Below are 15,469 nucleotides of genomic sequence, written 5' to 3'. Positions count from 1 at the left end.
CTAGGGTTAGGGTTAGGGTTCAGCCTAGGGCTTGGATTTCTTTAACCAGGAAGCCCTGAGTTCCAGGCTTACTTCATCTGCCAAAGGCATCCCAAAGGGAGTGCAGAAGTGCCACAACATGGCTGCTTTCACGGCTTTTCCCTTAGGAAGAACCCTAATACCCGGCTGATTTACCTTCCTAGGGTTACTGTTAGGCTTAGGCCTAGGACTTTTAAAACCAGGAAGCCCTGGGCTCCAGGCACACTGCAGCTGCGAAAGGCATCCCAAGGGGAGCGCAAAAGTGACGCAACTTGGCTGCCACCACTGATATTTCCATGAGACCATCCCGAACCATAGGCTGATTTTCCTTCCTAGGGTTAAGGTTTGAGTTACGCCTAGGGTAAGGGCTCTATTAACCAGAAAGCCCTGAGTTCCAAGAACACAGCAGCTGCAAAGGACTAGCCAAGAAGAGCGCAAAAGTAGCACAACATGCCTGCCTCCACAGCTTTTTCCTTGGGGACATGCCTAATTCCTGGCTGATTTGCCTTTCTCGTCTTAGGGTTGGGGTTCGGCCTAGGGCTAGGATTTTTAAAATCAGGAAGCCCTGAGTTCCAGGCACACTGGAGCTGTGAAAGGCATCCAAAAGGGAGTGCAAAAGTGCCACAACATGGCTGCTTTCACGGCTTTTTCCTTGGCAAGAAGCCTAACACCAGGCTGATTTACCTTCCCAGGGTTACTGTTAGGCTTAGGCCTAGGGCTAGGATTTTTAAAACTAGGAAGCCCTTAGCTCCAGGCACACTGCAGCTGTTCAAGGCATCCCAAGGGGAGTACAAAAGTGCAACAACATGGCAGCTTTCACAGCTTTTTCCTTGGCACCATCCCTATACCTAGGCTGATTTATCTGCCTAGGGTTAGGGTTAGGGTTCAGCCTAGGGCTTGGATTTCTTTAACCAGGAAGCCCTGAGTTCCAGGCTTACTTCATCTGCCAAAGGCATCCCAAAGGGAGTGCAGAAGTGCCACAACATGGCTGCTTTCACGGCTTTTCCCTTAGGAAGAACCCTAATACCCGGCTGATTTACCTTCCTAGGGTTACTGTTAGGCTTAGGCCTAGGACTTTTAAAACCAGGAAGCCCTGGGCTCCAGGCACACTGCAGCTGCGAAAGGCATCCCAAGGGGAGCGCAAAAGTGACGCAACTTGGCTGCCGCCACTGATATTTCCATGAGAGCATCCCGAAGCATAGGCTGATTTTCCTTCCTAGGGTTAAGGTTTGAGTTACGCCTAGGGTAAGGGTTCTATTAACCAGAAAGCCCTGAGTTCCAAGAACACAGCAGCTGCGAAGGACTAGCCAAGAAGAGCGCAAAAGTACCACAACATGCCTGCCTCCACAGCTTTTTCCTTGGGGACATGCCTAATTCCTGGCTGATTTGCCTTTCTCGTCTTAGGGCTGGGGTTCGGCCTAGGGCAAGGATTTTTAAAATCAGGAAGCCCTGAGTTCCAGGCACACTGGAGCTGTGAAAGGCATCCAAAAGGGAGTGCAAAAGTGCCACAACATGGCTGCTTTCACGGCTTTTTCCTTGGCAAGAAGCCTAACACCAGGCTGATTTGCCTTCCCAGGGTGACTGTTAGGCTTAGGCCTAGGGCTAGGATTTTTAAAACTAGGAAGCCCTTAGCTCCAGGCACACTGCAGCTGTTCAAGGCATCCCAAGGGGAGTACAAAAGTGCAACAACATGGCAGCTTTCACAGCTTTTTCCTTGGCACCATCCCTATACCTAGGCTGATTTATCTGCCTAGGGTTAGGGTTAGGCTTCAGCCTAGGGCTTGGATTTCTTTAACCAGGAAGCCCTGAGTTCCAGGCTTACTTCATCTGCCAAAGGCATCCCAAAGGGAGTGCAGAAGTGCCACAACATGGCTGCTTTCACGGCTTTTCCCTTAGGAAGAACTCTAATTCTTGGCTGATTTACCTTCCTAGGGTTACTGTTAGGCTTAGGCCTAGGACTTTTAAAACCAGGAAGCCCTGGGCTCCAGGCACACTGCAGCTGCGAAAGGCATCCCAAGGGGAGCGCAAAAGTGACGCAACTTGGCTGCCACCACTGATATTTCCATGAGACCATCCCGAACCATAGGCTGATTTTCCTTCCTAGGCTTAAGGTTTGAGTTACGCCTAGGGTAAGGGCTCTATTAACCAGAAAGCCCTGAGTTCCAAGAACACAGCAGCTGCGAAGGACTAGCCAAGAAGAGCGCAAAAGTACCACAACATGCCTGCCTCCACAGCTTTTTCCTTGGGGACATGCCTAATTCCTGGCTGATTTGCCTTTCTCGTCTTAGGGCTGGGGTTCGGCCTAGGGCAAGGATTTTTAAAATCAGGAAGCCCTGAGTTCCAGGCACACTGGAGCTGTGAAAGGCATCCAAAAGGGAGTGCAAAAGTGCCACAACATGGCTGCTTTCACGGCTTTTTCCTTGGCAAGAAGCCTAACACCAGGCTGATTTGCCTTCCCAGGGTGACTGTTAGGCTTAGGCCTAGGGCTAGGATTTTTAAAACTAGGAAGCCCTTAGCTCCAGGCACACTGCAGCTGTTCAAGGCATCCCAAGGGGAGTACAAAAGTGCAACAACATGGCAGCTTTCACAGCTTTTTCCTTGGCACCATCCCTATACCTAGGCTGATTTATCTGCCTAGGGTTAGGGTTAGGGTTCAGCCTAGGGCTTGGATTTCTTTAACCAGGAAGCCCTGAGTTCCAGGCTTACTTCATCTGCCAAAGGCATCCCAAAGGGAGTGCAGAAGTGCCACAACATGGCTGCTTTCACGGCTTTTCCCTTAGGAAGAACCCTAATACCCGGCTGATTTACCTTCCTAGGGTTACTGTTAGGCTTAGGCCTAGGACTTTTAAAACCAGGAAGCCCTGGGCTCCAGGCACACTGCAGCTGCGAAAGGCATCCCAAGGGGAGCGCAAAAGTGACGCAACTTGGCTGCCACCACTGATATTTCCATGAGAGCATCCCGAACCATAGGCTGATTTTCCTTCCTAGGGTTAAGGTTTGAGTTACGCCTAGGGTAAGGGCTCTATTAACCAGAAAGCCCTGAGTTCCAAGAACACAGCAGCTGCGAAGGACTAGCCAAGAAGAGCGCAAAAGTACCACAACATGCCTGCCTCCACAGCTTTTTCCTTGGGGACATGCCTAATTCCTGGCTGATTTGCCTTTCTCGTCTTAGGGTTGGGGTTCGGCCTAGGGCTAGGATTTTTAAAATCAGGAAGCCCTGAGTTCCAGGCACACTGGAGCTGTGAAAGGCATCCAAAAGGGAGTGCAAAAGTGCCACAACATGGCTGCTTTCACGGCTTTTTCCTTGGCAAGAAGCCTAACACCAGGCTGATTTACCTTCCCAGGGTTACTGTAAGGCTTAGGCCTAGGGCTAGGATTTTTAAAACTAGGAAGCCCTTAGCTCCAGGCACACTGCAGCTGTTCAAGGCATCCCAAGGGGAGTACAAAAGTGCAACAACATGGCAGCTTTCACAGCTTTTTCCTTGGCACCATCCCTATACCTAGGCTGATTTATCTGCCTAGGGTTAGGGTTAGGGTTCAGCCTAGGGCTTGGATTTCTTTAACCAGGAAGCCCTGAGTTCCAGGCTTACTTCATCTGCCAAAGGCATCCCAAAGGGAGTGCAGAAGTGCCACAACATGGCTGCTTTCACGGCTTTTCCCTTAGGAAGAACCCTAATACCCGGCTGATTTACCTTCCTAGGGTTACTGTTAGGCTTAGGCCTAGGACTTTTAAAACCAGGAAGCCCTGGGCTCCAGGCACACTGCAGCTGCGAAAGGCATCCCAAGGGGAGCGCAAAAGTGACGCAACTTGGCTGCCACCACTGATATTTCCATGAGAGCATCCCGAACCATAGGCTGATTTTCCTTCCTAGGGTTAAGGTTTGAGTTACGCCTAGGGTAAGGGCTCTATTAACCAGAAAGCCCTGAGTTCCAAGAACACAGCAGCTGCGAAGGACTAGCCAAGAAGAGCGCAAAAGTACCACAACATGCCTGCCTCCACAGCTTTTTCCTTGGGGACATGCCTAATTCCTGGCTGATTTGCCTTTCTCGTCTTAGGGCTGGGGTTCAGCCTAGGGCTTGGATTTCTTTAACCAGGAAGCCCTGAGTTCCAGGCTTACTTCATCTGCCAAAGGCATCCCAAAGGGTGTGCAGAAGTGCCACAACATGGCTGCTTTCAAGGCTTTTCCCTTAGGAAGAACCCTAATACCCGGCTGATTTACCTTCCTAGGGTTACTGTTAGGCTTAGGCCTAGGACTTTTAAAACCAGGAAGCCCTGGGCTCCCGGCACACTGCAGCTGCGAAAGGCATCCCAAGGGGTGCGCAAAAGTGATGTAACTTGGCTGCCGCCACTGATATTTCCATGAGAGCATCCCGAAGCATAGGCTGATTTTCCTTCCTAGGCTTAAGGTTTGAGTTACGCCTAGGGTAAGGGTTCTATTAACCAGAAAGCCCTGAGTTCCAAGAACACAGCAGCTGCGAAGGACTAGCCAAGAAGAGCGCAAAAGTACCACAACATGCCTGCCTCCACAGCTTTTTCCTTGGGGACATGCCTAATTCCTGGCTGATTTGCCTTTCTCGTCTTAGGGCTGGGGTTCGGCCTAGGGCAAGGATTTTTAAAATCAGGAAGCCCTGAGTTCCAGGCACACTGGAGCTGTGAAAGGCATCCAAAAGGGAGTGCAAAAGTGCCACAACATGGCTGCTTTCACGGCTTTTTCCTTGGCAAGAAGCCTAACACCAGGCTGATTTGCCTTCCCAGGGTGACTGTTAGGCTTAGGCCTAGGGCTAGGATTTTTAAAACTAGGAAGCCCTTAGCTCCAGGCACACTGCAGCTGTTCAAGGCATCCCAAGGGGAGTACAAAAGTGCAACAACATGGCAGCTTTCACAGCTTTTTCCTTGGCACCATCCCTATACCTAGGCTGATTTATCTGCCTAGGGTTAGGGTTAGGGTTCAGCCTAGGGCTTGGATTTCTTTAACCAGGAAGCCCTGAGTTCCAGGCTTACTTCATCTGCCAAAGGCATCCCAAAGGGAGTGCAGAAGTGCCACAACATGGCTGCTTTCACGGCTTTTCCCTTAGGAAGAACCCTAATACCCGGCTGATTTACCTTCCTAGGGTTACTGTTAGGCTTAGGCCTAGGACTTTTAAAACCAGGAAGCCCTGGGCTCCAGGCACACTGCAGCTGCGAAAGGCATCCCAAGGGGAGCGCAAAAGTGACGCAACTTGGCTGCCACCACTGATATTTCCATGAGACCATCCCGAACCATAGGCTGATTTTCCTTCCTAGGGTTAAGGTTTGAGTTACGCCTAGGGTAAGGGCTCTATTAACCAGAAAGCCCTGAGTTCCAAGAACACAGCAGCTGCGAAGGACTAGCCAAGAAGAGCGCAAAAGTACCACAACATGCCTGCCTCCACAGCTTTTTCCTTGGGGACATGCCTAATTCCTGGCTGATTTGCCTTTCTCGTCTTAGGGTTGGGGTTCGGCCTAGGGCTAGGATTTTTAAAATCAGGAAGCCCTGAGTTCCAGGCACACTGGAGCTGTGAAAGGCATCCAAAAGGGAGTGCAAAAGTGCCACAACATGGCTGCTTTCACGGCTTTTTCCTTGGCAAGAAGCCTAACACCAGGCTGATTTACCTTCCCAGGGTTACTGTAAGGCTTAGGCCTAGGGCTAGGATTTTTAAAACTAGGAAGCCCTTAGCTCCAGGCACACTGCAGCTGTTCAAGGCATCCCAAGGGGAGTACAAAAGTGCAACAACATGGCAGCTTTCACAGCTTTTTCCTTGGCACCATCCCTATACCTAGGCTGATTTATCTGCCTAGGGTTAGGGTTAGGGTTCAGCCTAGGGCTTGGATTTCTTTAACCAGGAAGCCCTGAGTTCCAGGCTTACTTCATCTGCCAAAGGCATCCCAAAGGGAGTGCAGAAGTGCCACAACATGGCTGCTTTCACGGCTTTTCCCTTAGGAAGAACCCTAATACCCGGCTGATTTACCTTCCTAGGGTTACTGTTAGGCTTAGGCCTAGGACTTTTAAAACCAGGAAGCCCTGGGCTCCAGGCACACTGCAGCTGCGAAAGGCATCCCAAGGGGAGCGCAAAAGTGACGCAACTTGGCTGCCACCACTGATATTTCCATGAGAGCATCCCGAACCATAGGCTGATTTTCCTTCCTAGGGTTAAGGTTTGAGTTACGCCTAGGGTAAGGGCTCTATTAACCAGAAAGCCCTGAGTTCCAAGAACACAGCAGCTGCGAAGGACTACCCAAGAAGAGCGCAAAAGTACCACAACATGCCTGCCTCCACAGCTTTTTCCTTGGGGACATGCCTAATTCCTGGCTGATTTGCCTTTCTCGTCTTAGGGCTGGGGTTCAGCCTAGGGCTTGGATTTCTTTAACCAGGAAGCCCTGAGTTCCAGGCTTACTTCATCTGCCAAAGGCATCCCAAAGGGTGTGCAGAAGTGCCACAACATGGCTGCTTTCAAGGCTTTTCCCTTAGGAAGAACCCTAATACCCGGCTGATTTACCTTCCTAGGGTTACTGTTAGGCTTAGGCCTAGGACTTTTAAAACCAGGAAGCCCTGGGCTCCCGGCACACTGCAGCTGCGAAAGGCATCCCAAGGGGTGCGCAAAAGTGATGTAACTTGGCTGCCGCCACTGATATTTCCATGAGAGCATCCCGAAGCATAGGCTGATTTTCCTTCCTAGGCTTAAGGTTTGAGTTACGCCTAGGGTAAGGGTTCTATTAACCAGAAAGCCCTGAGTTCCAAGAACACAGCAGCTGCGAAGGACTAGCCAAGAAGAGCGCAAAAGTACCACAACATGCCTGCCTCCACAGCTTTTTCCTTGGGGACATGCCTAATTCCTGGCTGATTTGCCTTTCTCGTCTTAGGGCTGGGGTTCGGCCTAGGGCAAGGATTTTTAAAATCAGGAAGCCCTGAGTTCCAGGCACACTGGAGCTGTGAAAGGCATCCAAAAGGGAGTGCAAAAGTGCCACAACATGGCTGCTTTCACGGCTTTTTCCTTGGCAAGAAGCCTAACACCAGGCTGATTTGCCTTCCCAGGGTTACTGTTAGGCTTAGGCCTAGGGCTAGGATTTTTAAAACTAGGAAGCCCTTAGCTCCAGGCACACTGCAGCTGTTCAAGGCATCCCAAGGGGAGTACAAAAGTGCAACAACATGGCAGCTTTCACAGCTTTTTCCTTGGCACCATCCCTATACCTAGGCTGATTTATCTGCCTAGGGTTAGGGTTAGGGTTCAGCCTAGGGCTTGGATTTCTTTAACCAGGAAGCCCTGAGTTCCAGGCTTACTTCATCTGCCAAAGGCATCCCAAAGGGAGTGCAGAAGTGCCACAACATGGCTGCTTTCACGGCTTTTCCCTTAGGAAGAACCCTAATACCCGGCTGATTTACCTTCCTAGGGTTACTGTTAGGCTTAGGCCTAGGACTTTTAAAACCAGGAAGCCCTGGGCTCCAGGCACACTGCAGCTGCGAAAGGCATCCCAAGGGGAGCGCAAAAGTGACGCAACTTGGCTGCCACCACTGATATTTCCATGAGAGCATCCCGAACCATAGGCTGATTTTCCTTCCTAGGGTTAAGGTTTGAGTTACGCCTAGGGTAAGGGTTCTATTAACCAGAAAGCCCTGAGTTCCAAGAACACAGCAGCTGCGAAGGACTAGCCAAGAAGAGCGCAAAAGTAGCACAACATGCCTGCCTCCACAGCTTTTTCCTTGGGGACATGCCTAATTCCTGGCTGATTTGCCTTTCTCGTCTTAGGGTTGGGGTTCGGCCTAGGGCTAGGATTTTTAAAATCAGGAAGCCCTGAGTTCCAGGCACACTGGAGCTGTGAAAGGCATCCAAAAGGGAGTGCAAAAGTGCCACAACATGGCTGCTTTCACGGCTTTTTCCTTGGCAAGAAGCCTAACACCAGGCTGATTTACCTTCCCAGGGTTACTGTTAGGCTTAGGCCTAGGGCTAGGATTTTTAAAACTAGGAAGCCCTTAGCTCCAGGCACACTGCAGCTGTTCAAGGCATCCCAAGGGGAGTACAAAAGTGCAACAACATGGCAGCTTTCACAGCTTTTTCCTTGGCACCATCCCTATACCTAGGCTGATTTATCTGCCTAGGGTTAGGGTTAGGGTTCAGCCTAGGGCTTGGATTTCTTTAACCAGGAAGCCCTGAGTTCCAGGCTTACTTCATCTGCCAAAGGCATCCCAAAGGGAGTGCAGAAGTGCCACAACATGGCTGCTTTCACGGCTTTTCCCTTAGGAAGAACCCTAATACCCGGCTGATTTACCTTCCTAGGGTTACTGTTAGGCTTAGGCCTAGGACTTTTAAAACCAGGAAGCCCTGGGCTCCAGGCACACTGCAGCTGCGAAAGGCATCCCAAGGGGAGCGCAAAAGTGACGCAACTTGGCTGCCACCACTGATATTTCCATGAGACCATCCCGAACCATAGGCTGATTTTCCTTCCTAGGCTTAAGGTTTGAGTTACGCCTAGGGTAAGGGTTCTAATAACCAGAAAGCCCTGAGTTCTAAGAACACAGCAGCTGCGAAGGACTACCCAAGAAGAGCGCAAAAGTACCACAACATGCCTGCCTCCACAGCTTTTTCCTTGGGGACATGCCTAATTCCTGGCTGATTTGCCTTTCTCGTCTTAGGGCTGGGGTTCGGCCTAGGGCTAGGATTTTTAAAATCAGGAAGCCCTGAGTTCCAGGCACACTGGAGCTGTGAAAGGCATCCAAAAGGGAGTGCAAAAGTGCCACAACATGGCTGCTTTCACGGCTTTTTCCTTGGCAAGAAGCCTAACACCAGGCTGATTTGCCTTCCCAGGGTTACTGTTAGGCTTAGGCCTAGGGCTAGGATTTTTAAAACTAGGAAGCCCTTAGCTCCAGGCACACTGCAGCTGTTCAAGGCATCCCAAGGGGAGTACAAAAGTGCAACAACATGGCAGCTTTCACAGCTTTTTCCTTGGCACCATCCCTATACCTAGGCTGATTTATCTGCCTAGGGTTAGGGTTAGGGTTCAGCCTAGGGCTTGGATTTCTTTAACCAGGAAGCCCTGAGTTCCAGGCTTACTTCATCTGCCAAAGGCATCCCAAAGGGAGTGCAGAAGTGCCACAACATGGCTGCTTTCACGGCTTTTCCCTTAGGAAGAACCCTAATACCCGGCTGATTTACCTTCCTAGGGTTACTGTTAGGCTTAGGCCTAGGACTTTTAAAACCAGGAAGCCCTGGGCTCCAGGCACACTGCAGCTGCGAAAGGCATCCCAAGGGGAGCGCAAAAGTGACGCAACTTGGCTGCCACCACTGATATTTCCATGAGAGCATCCCGAACCATAGGCTGATTTTCCTTCCTAGGCTTAAGGTTTGAGTTACGCCTAGGGTAAGGGTTCTATTAACCAGAAAGCCCTGAGTTCCAAGAACACAGCAGCTGCGAAGGACTACCCAAGAAGAGCGCAAAAGTACCACAACATGCCTGCCTCCACAGCTTTTTCCTTGGGGACATGCCTAATTCCTGGCTGATTTGCCTTTCTCGTCTTAGGGCTGGGGTTCGGCACAGGGCTAGGATTTTTAAAATCAGGAAGCCCTGAGTTCCAGGCACACTGGAGCTGTGAAAGGCATCCAAAAGGGAGTGCAAAAGTGCCACAACATGGCTGCTTTCACGGCTTTTTCCTTGGCAAGAAGCCTAACACCAGGCTGATTTCCCTTCCCAGGGTTACTGTTAGGCTTAGGCCTAGGGCTAGGATTTTTAAAACTAGGAAGCCCTTAGCTCCAGGCACACTGCAGCTGTTCAAGGCATCCCAAGGGGAGTACAAAAGTGCAACAACATGGCAGCTTTCACAGCTTTTTCCTTGGCACCATCCCTATACCTAGGCTGATTTATCTGCCTAGGGTTAGGGTTAGGGTTCAGCCTAGGGCTTGGATTTCTTTAACCAGGAAGCCCTGAGTTCCAGGCTTACTTCATCTGCCAAAGGCATCCCAAAGGGTGTGCAGAAGTGCCACAACATGGCTGCTTTCACGGCTTTTCCCTTAGGAAGAACCCTAATACCCGGCTGATTTACCTTCCTAGGGTTACTGTTAGGCTTAGGCCTAGGACTTTTAAAACCAGGAAGCCCTGGGCTCCCGGCACACTGCAGCTGCGAAAGGCATCCCAAGGGGTGTGCAAAAGTGATGTAACTTGGCTGCCACCACTGATATTTCCATGAGAGCATCCCGAACCATAGGCTGATTTTCCTTCCTAGGGTTAGGGTTTGAGTTACGCCTAGGGTAAGGGTTCTATTAACCAGAAAGCCCTGAGTTCCAAGAACACAGCAGCTGCGAAGGACTACCCAAGAAGAGCGCAAAAGTACCACAACATGCCTGCCTCCACAGCTTTTTCCTTGGGGACATGCCTAATTCCTGGCTGATTTGCCTTTCTCGTCTTAGGGCTGGGGTTCGGCCTAGGGCTAGGATTTTTAAAATCAGGAAGCCCTGAGTTCCAGGCACACTGGAGCTGTGAAAGGCATCCAAAAGGGAGTGCAAAAGTGCCACAACATGACTGCTTTCATGGCTTTTTCCTTGGCAAGAAGCCTAACACCAGGCTGATTTCCCTTCCCAGGGTTACTGTTAGGCTTAGGCCTAGGGCTAGGATTTTTAAAACTAGGAAGCCCTTAGCTCCAGGCACACTGCAGCTGTTCAAGGCATCCCAAGGGGAGTACAAAAGTGCAACAACATGGCAGCTTTCACAGCTTTTTCCTTGGCACCATCCCTATACCTAGGCTGATTTATCTGCCTAGGGTTAGGGTTAGGGTTCAGCCTAGGGCTTGGATTTCTTTAACCAGGAAGCCCTGAGTTCCAGGCTTACTTCATCTGCCAAAGGCATCCCAAAGGGAGTGCAGAAGTGCCACAACATGGCTGCTTTCACGGCTTTTCCCTTAGGAAGAACCCTAATACCCGGCTGATTTACCTTCCTAGGGTTACTGTTAGGCTTAGGCCTAGGACTTTTAAAACCAGGAAGCCCTGGGCTCCAGGCACACTGCAGCTGCGAAAGGCATCCCAAGGGGAGCGCAAAAGTGACGCAACTTGGCTGCCACCACTGATATTTCCATGAGACCATCCCGAACCATAGGCTGATTTTCCTTCCTAGGGTTAAGGTTTGAGTTACGCCTAGGGTAAGGGCTCTATTAACCAGAAAGCCCTGAGTTCCAAGAACACAGCAGCTGCAAAGGACTAGCCAAGAAGAGCGCAAAAGTAGCACAACATGCCTGCCTCCACAGCTTTTTCCTTGGGGACATGCCTAATTCCTGGCTGATTTGCCTTTCTCGTCTTAGGGTTGGGGTTCGGCCTAGGGCTAGGATTTTTAAAATCAGGAAGCCCTGAGTTCCAGGCACACTGGAGCTGTGAAAGGCATCCAAAAGGGAGTGCAAAAGTGCCACAACATGGCTGCTTTCACGGCTTTTTCCTTGGCAAGAAGCCTAACACCAGGCTGATTTACCTTCCCAGGGTTACTGTTAGGCTTAGGCCTAGGGCTAGGATTTTTAAAACTAGGAAGCCCTTAGCTCCAGGCACACTGCAGCTGTTCAAGGCATCCCAAGGGGAGTACAAAAGTGCAACAACATGGCAGCTTTCACAGCTTTTTCCTTGGCACCATCCCTATACCTAGGCTGATTTATCTGCCTAGGGTTAGGGTTAGGGTTCAGCCTAGGGCTTGGATTTCTTTAACCAGGAAGCCCTGAGTTCCAGGCTTACTTCATCTGCCAAAGGCATCCCAAAGGGAGTGCAGAAGTGCCACAACATGGCTGCTTTCACGGCTTTTCCCTTAGGAAGAACCCTAATACCCGGCTGATTTACCTTCCTAGGGTTACTGTTAGGCTTAGGCCTAGGACTTTTAAAACCAGGAAGCCCTGGGCTCCAGGCACACTGCAGCTGCGAAAGGCATCCCAAGGGGAGCGCAAAAGTGACGCAACTTGGCTGCCACCACTGATATTTCCATGAGAGCATCCCGAACCATAGGCTGATTTTCCTTCCTAGGGTTAAGGTTTGAGTTACGCCTAGGGTAAGGGCTCTATTAACCAGAAAGCCCTGAGTTCCAAGAACACAGCAGCTGCGAAGGACTACCCAAGAAGAGCGCAAAAGTACCACAACATGCCTGCCTCCACAGCTTTTTCCTTGGGGACATGCCTAATTCCTGGCTGATTTGCCTTTCTCGTCTTAGGGCTGGGGTTCAGCCTAGGGCTTGGATTTCTTTAACCAGGAAGCCCTGAGTTCCAGGCTTACTTCATCTGCCAAAGGCATCCCAAAGGGTGTGCAGAAGTGCCACAACATGGCTGCTTTCACGGCTTTTCCCTTCGGAAGAACCCTAATACCCGGCTGATTTACCTTCCTAGGGTTACTGTTAGGCTTAGGCCTAGGACTTTTAAAACCAGGAAGCCCTGGGCTCCCGGCACACTGCAGCTGCGAAAGGCATCCCAAGGGGTGCGCAAAAGTGATGTAACTTGGCTGCCGCCACTGATATTTCCATGAGAGCATCCCGAAGCATAGGCTGATTTTCCTTCCTAGGGTTAAGGTTTGAGTTACGCCTAGGGTAAGGGTTCTATTAACCAGAAAGCCCTGAGTTCCAAGAACACAGCAGCTGCGAAGGACTAGCCAAGAAGAGCGCAAAAGTACCACAACATGCCTGCCTCCACAGCTTTTTCCTTGGGGACATGCCTAATTCCTGGCTGATTTGCCTTTCTCGTCTTAGGGCTGGGGTTCGGCCTAGGGCAAGGATTTTTAAAATCAGGAAGCCCTGAGTTCCAGGCACACTGGAGCTGTGAAAGGCATCCAAAAGGGAGTGCAAAAGTGCCACAACATGGCTGCTTTCACGGCTTTTTCCTTGGCAAGAAGCCTAACACCAGGCTGATTTGCCTTCCCAGGGTGACTGTTAGGCTTAGGCCTAGGGCTAGGATTTTTAAAACTAGGAAGCCCTTAGCTCCAGGCACACTGCAGCTGTTCAAGGCATCCCAAGGGGAGTACAAAAGTGCAACAACATGGCAGCTTTCACAGCTTTTTCCTTGGCACCATCCCTATACCTAGGCTGATTTATCTGCCTAGGGTTAGGGTTAGGCTTCAGCCTAGGGCTTGGATTTCTTTAACCAGGAAGCCCTGAGTTCCAGGCTTACTTCATCTGCCAAAGGCATCCCAAAGGGAGTGCAGAAGTGCCACAACATGGCTGCTTTCACGGCTTTTCCCTTAGGAAGAACTCTAATTCTTGGCTGATTTACCTTCCTAGGGTTACTGTTAGGCTTAGGCCTAGGACTTTTAAAACCAGGAAGCCCTGGGCTCCAGGCACACTGCAGCTGCGAAAGGCATCCCAAGGGGAGCGCAAAAGTGACGCAACTTGGCTGCCACCACTGATATTTCCATGAGACCATCCCGAACCATAGGCTGATTTTCCTTCCTAGGGTTAAGGTTTGAGTTACGCCTAGGGTAAGGGCTCTATTAACCAGAAAGCCCTGAGTTCCAAGAACACAGCAGCTGCGAAGGACTAGCCAAGAAGAGCGCAAAAGTACCACAACATGCCTGCCTCCACAGCTTTTTCCTTGGGGACATGCCTAATTCCTGGCTGATTTGCCTTTCTCGTCTTAGGGCTGGGGTTCGGCCTAGGGCAAGGATTTTTAAAATCAGGAAGCCCTGAGTTCCAGGCACACTGGAGCTGTGAAAGGCATCCAAAAGGGAGTGCAAAAGTGCCACAACATGGCTGCTTTCACGGCTTTTTCCTTGGCAAGAAGCCTAACACCAGGCTGATTTGCCTTCCCAGGGTGACTGTTAGGCTTAGGCCTAGGGCTAGGATTTTTAAAACTAGGAAGCCCTTAGCTCCAGGCACACTGCAGCTGTTCAAGGCATCCCAAGGGGAGTACAAAAGTGCAACAACATGGCAGCTTTCACAGCTTTTTCCTTGGCACCATCCCTATACCTAGGCTGATTTATCTGCCTAGGGTTAGGGTTAGGGTTCAGCCTAGGGCTTGGATTTCTTTAACCAGGAAGCCCTGAGTTCCAGGCTTACTTCATCTGCCAAAGGCATCCCAAAGGGAGTGCAGAAGTGCCACAACATGGCTGCTTTCACGGCTTTTCCCTTAGGAAGAACCCTAATACCCGGCTGATTTACCTTCCTAGGGTTACTGTTAGGCTTAGGCCTAGGACTTTTAAAACCAGGAAGCCCTGGGCTCCAGGCACACTGCAGCTGCGAAAGGCATCCCAAGGGGAGCGCAAAAGTGACGCAACTTGGCTGCCACCACTGATATTTCCATGAGAGCATCCCGAACCATAGGCTGATTTTCCTTCCTAGGGTTAAGGTTTGAGTTACGCCTAGGGTAAGGGCTCTATTAACCAGAAAGCCCTGAGTTCCAAGAACACAGCAGCTGCGAAGGACTAGCCAAGAAGAGCGCAAAAGTACCACAACATGCCTGCCTCCACAGCTTTTTCCTTGGGGACATGCCTAATTCCTGGCTGATTTGCCTTTCTCGTCTTAGGGTTGGGGTTCGGCCTAGGGCTAGGATTTTTAAAATCAGGAAGCCCTGAGTTCCAGGCACACTGGAGCTGTGAAAGGCATCCAAAAGGGAGTGCAAAAGTGCCACAACATGGCTGCTTTCACGGCTTTTTCCTTGGCAAGAAGCCTAACACCAGGCTGATTTACCTTCCCAGGGTTACTGTAAGGCTTAGGCCTAGGGCTAGGATTTTTAAAACTAGGAAGCCCTTAGCTCCAGGCACACTGCAGCTGTTCAAGGCATCCCAAGGGGAGTACAAAAGTGCAACAACATGGCAGCTTTCACAGCTTTTTCCTTGGCACCATCCCTATACCTAGGCTGATTTATCTGCCTAGGGTTAGGGTTAGGGTTCAGCCTAGGGCTTGGATTTCTTTAACCAGGAAGCCCTGAGTTCCAGGCTTACTTCATCTGCCAAAGGCATCCCAAAGGGAGTGCAGAAGTGCCACAACATGGCTGCTTTCACGGCTTTTCCCTTAGGAAGAACCCTAATACCCGGCTGATTTACCTTCCTAGGGTTACTGTTAGGCTTAGGCCTAGGACTTTTAAAACCAGGAAGCCCTGGGCTCCAGGCACACTGCAGCTGCGAAAGGCATCCCAAGGGGAGCGCAAAAGTGACGCAACTTGGCTGCCACCACTGATATTTCCATGAGAGCATCCCGAACCATAGGCTGATTTTCCTTCCTAGGGTTAAGGTTTGAGTTACGCCTAGGGTAAGGGCTCTATTAACCAGAAAGCCCTGAGTTCCAAGAACACAGCAGCTGCGAAGGACTAGCCAAGAAGAGCGCAAAAGTACCACAACATGCCTGCCTCCACAGCTTTTTCCTTGGGGACATGCCTAATTCCTGGCTGATTTGCCTTTCTCGTCTTAGGGCTGGGGTTCAGCCTAGGGCTTGGATTTCTTTAACCAGGAAGCCCTGAGTTCCAGGCTTACTTCATCTGCCAAAGGCATCCCAAAG

This window comes from Ammospiza caudacuta, chromosome 24 (genome assembly GCF_027887145.1).
Source record: "Ammospiza caudacuta isolate bAmmCau1 chromosome 24, bAmmCau1.pri, whole genome shotgun sequence".
NCBI classification, from domain to species: Eukaryota; Metazoa; Chordata; class Aves; order Passeriformes; family Passerellidae; genus Ammospiza; species Ammospiza caudacuta.
This window is presented reverse-complemented; position numbering follows the sequence as displayed.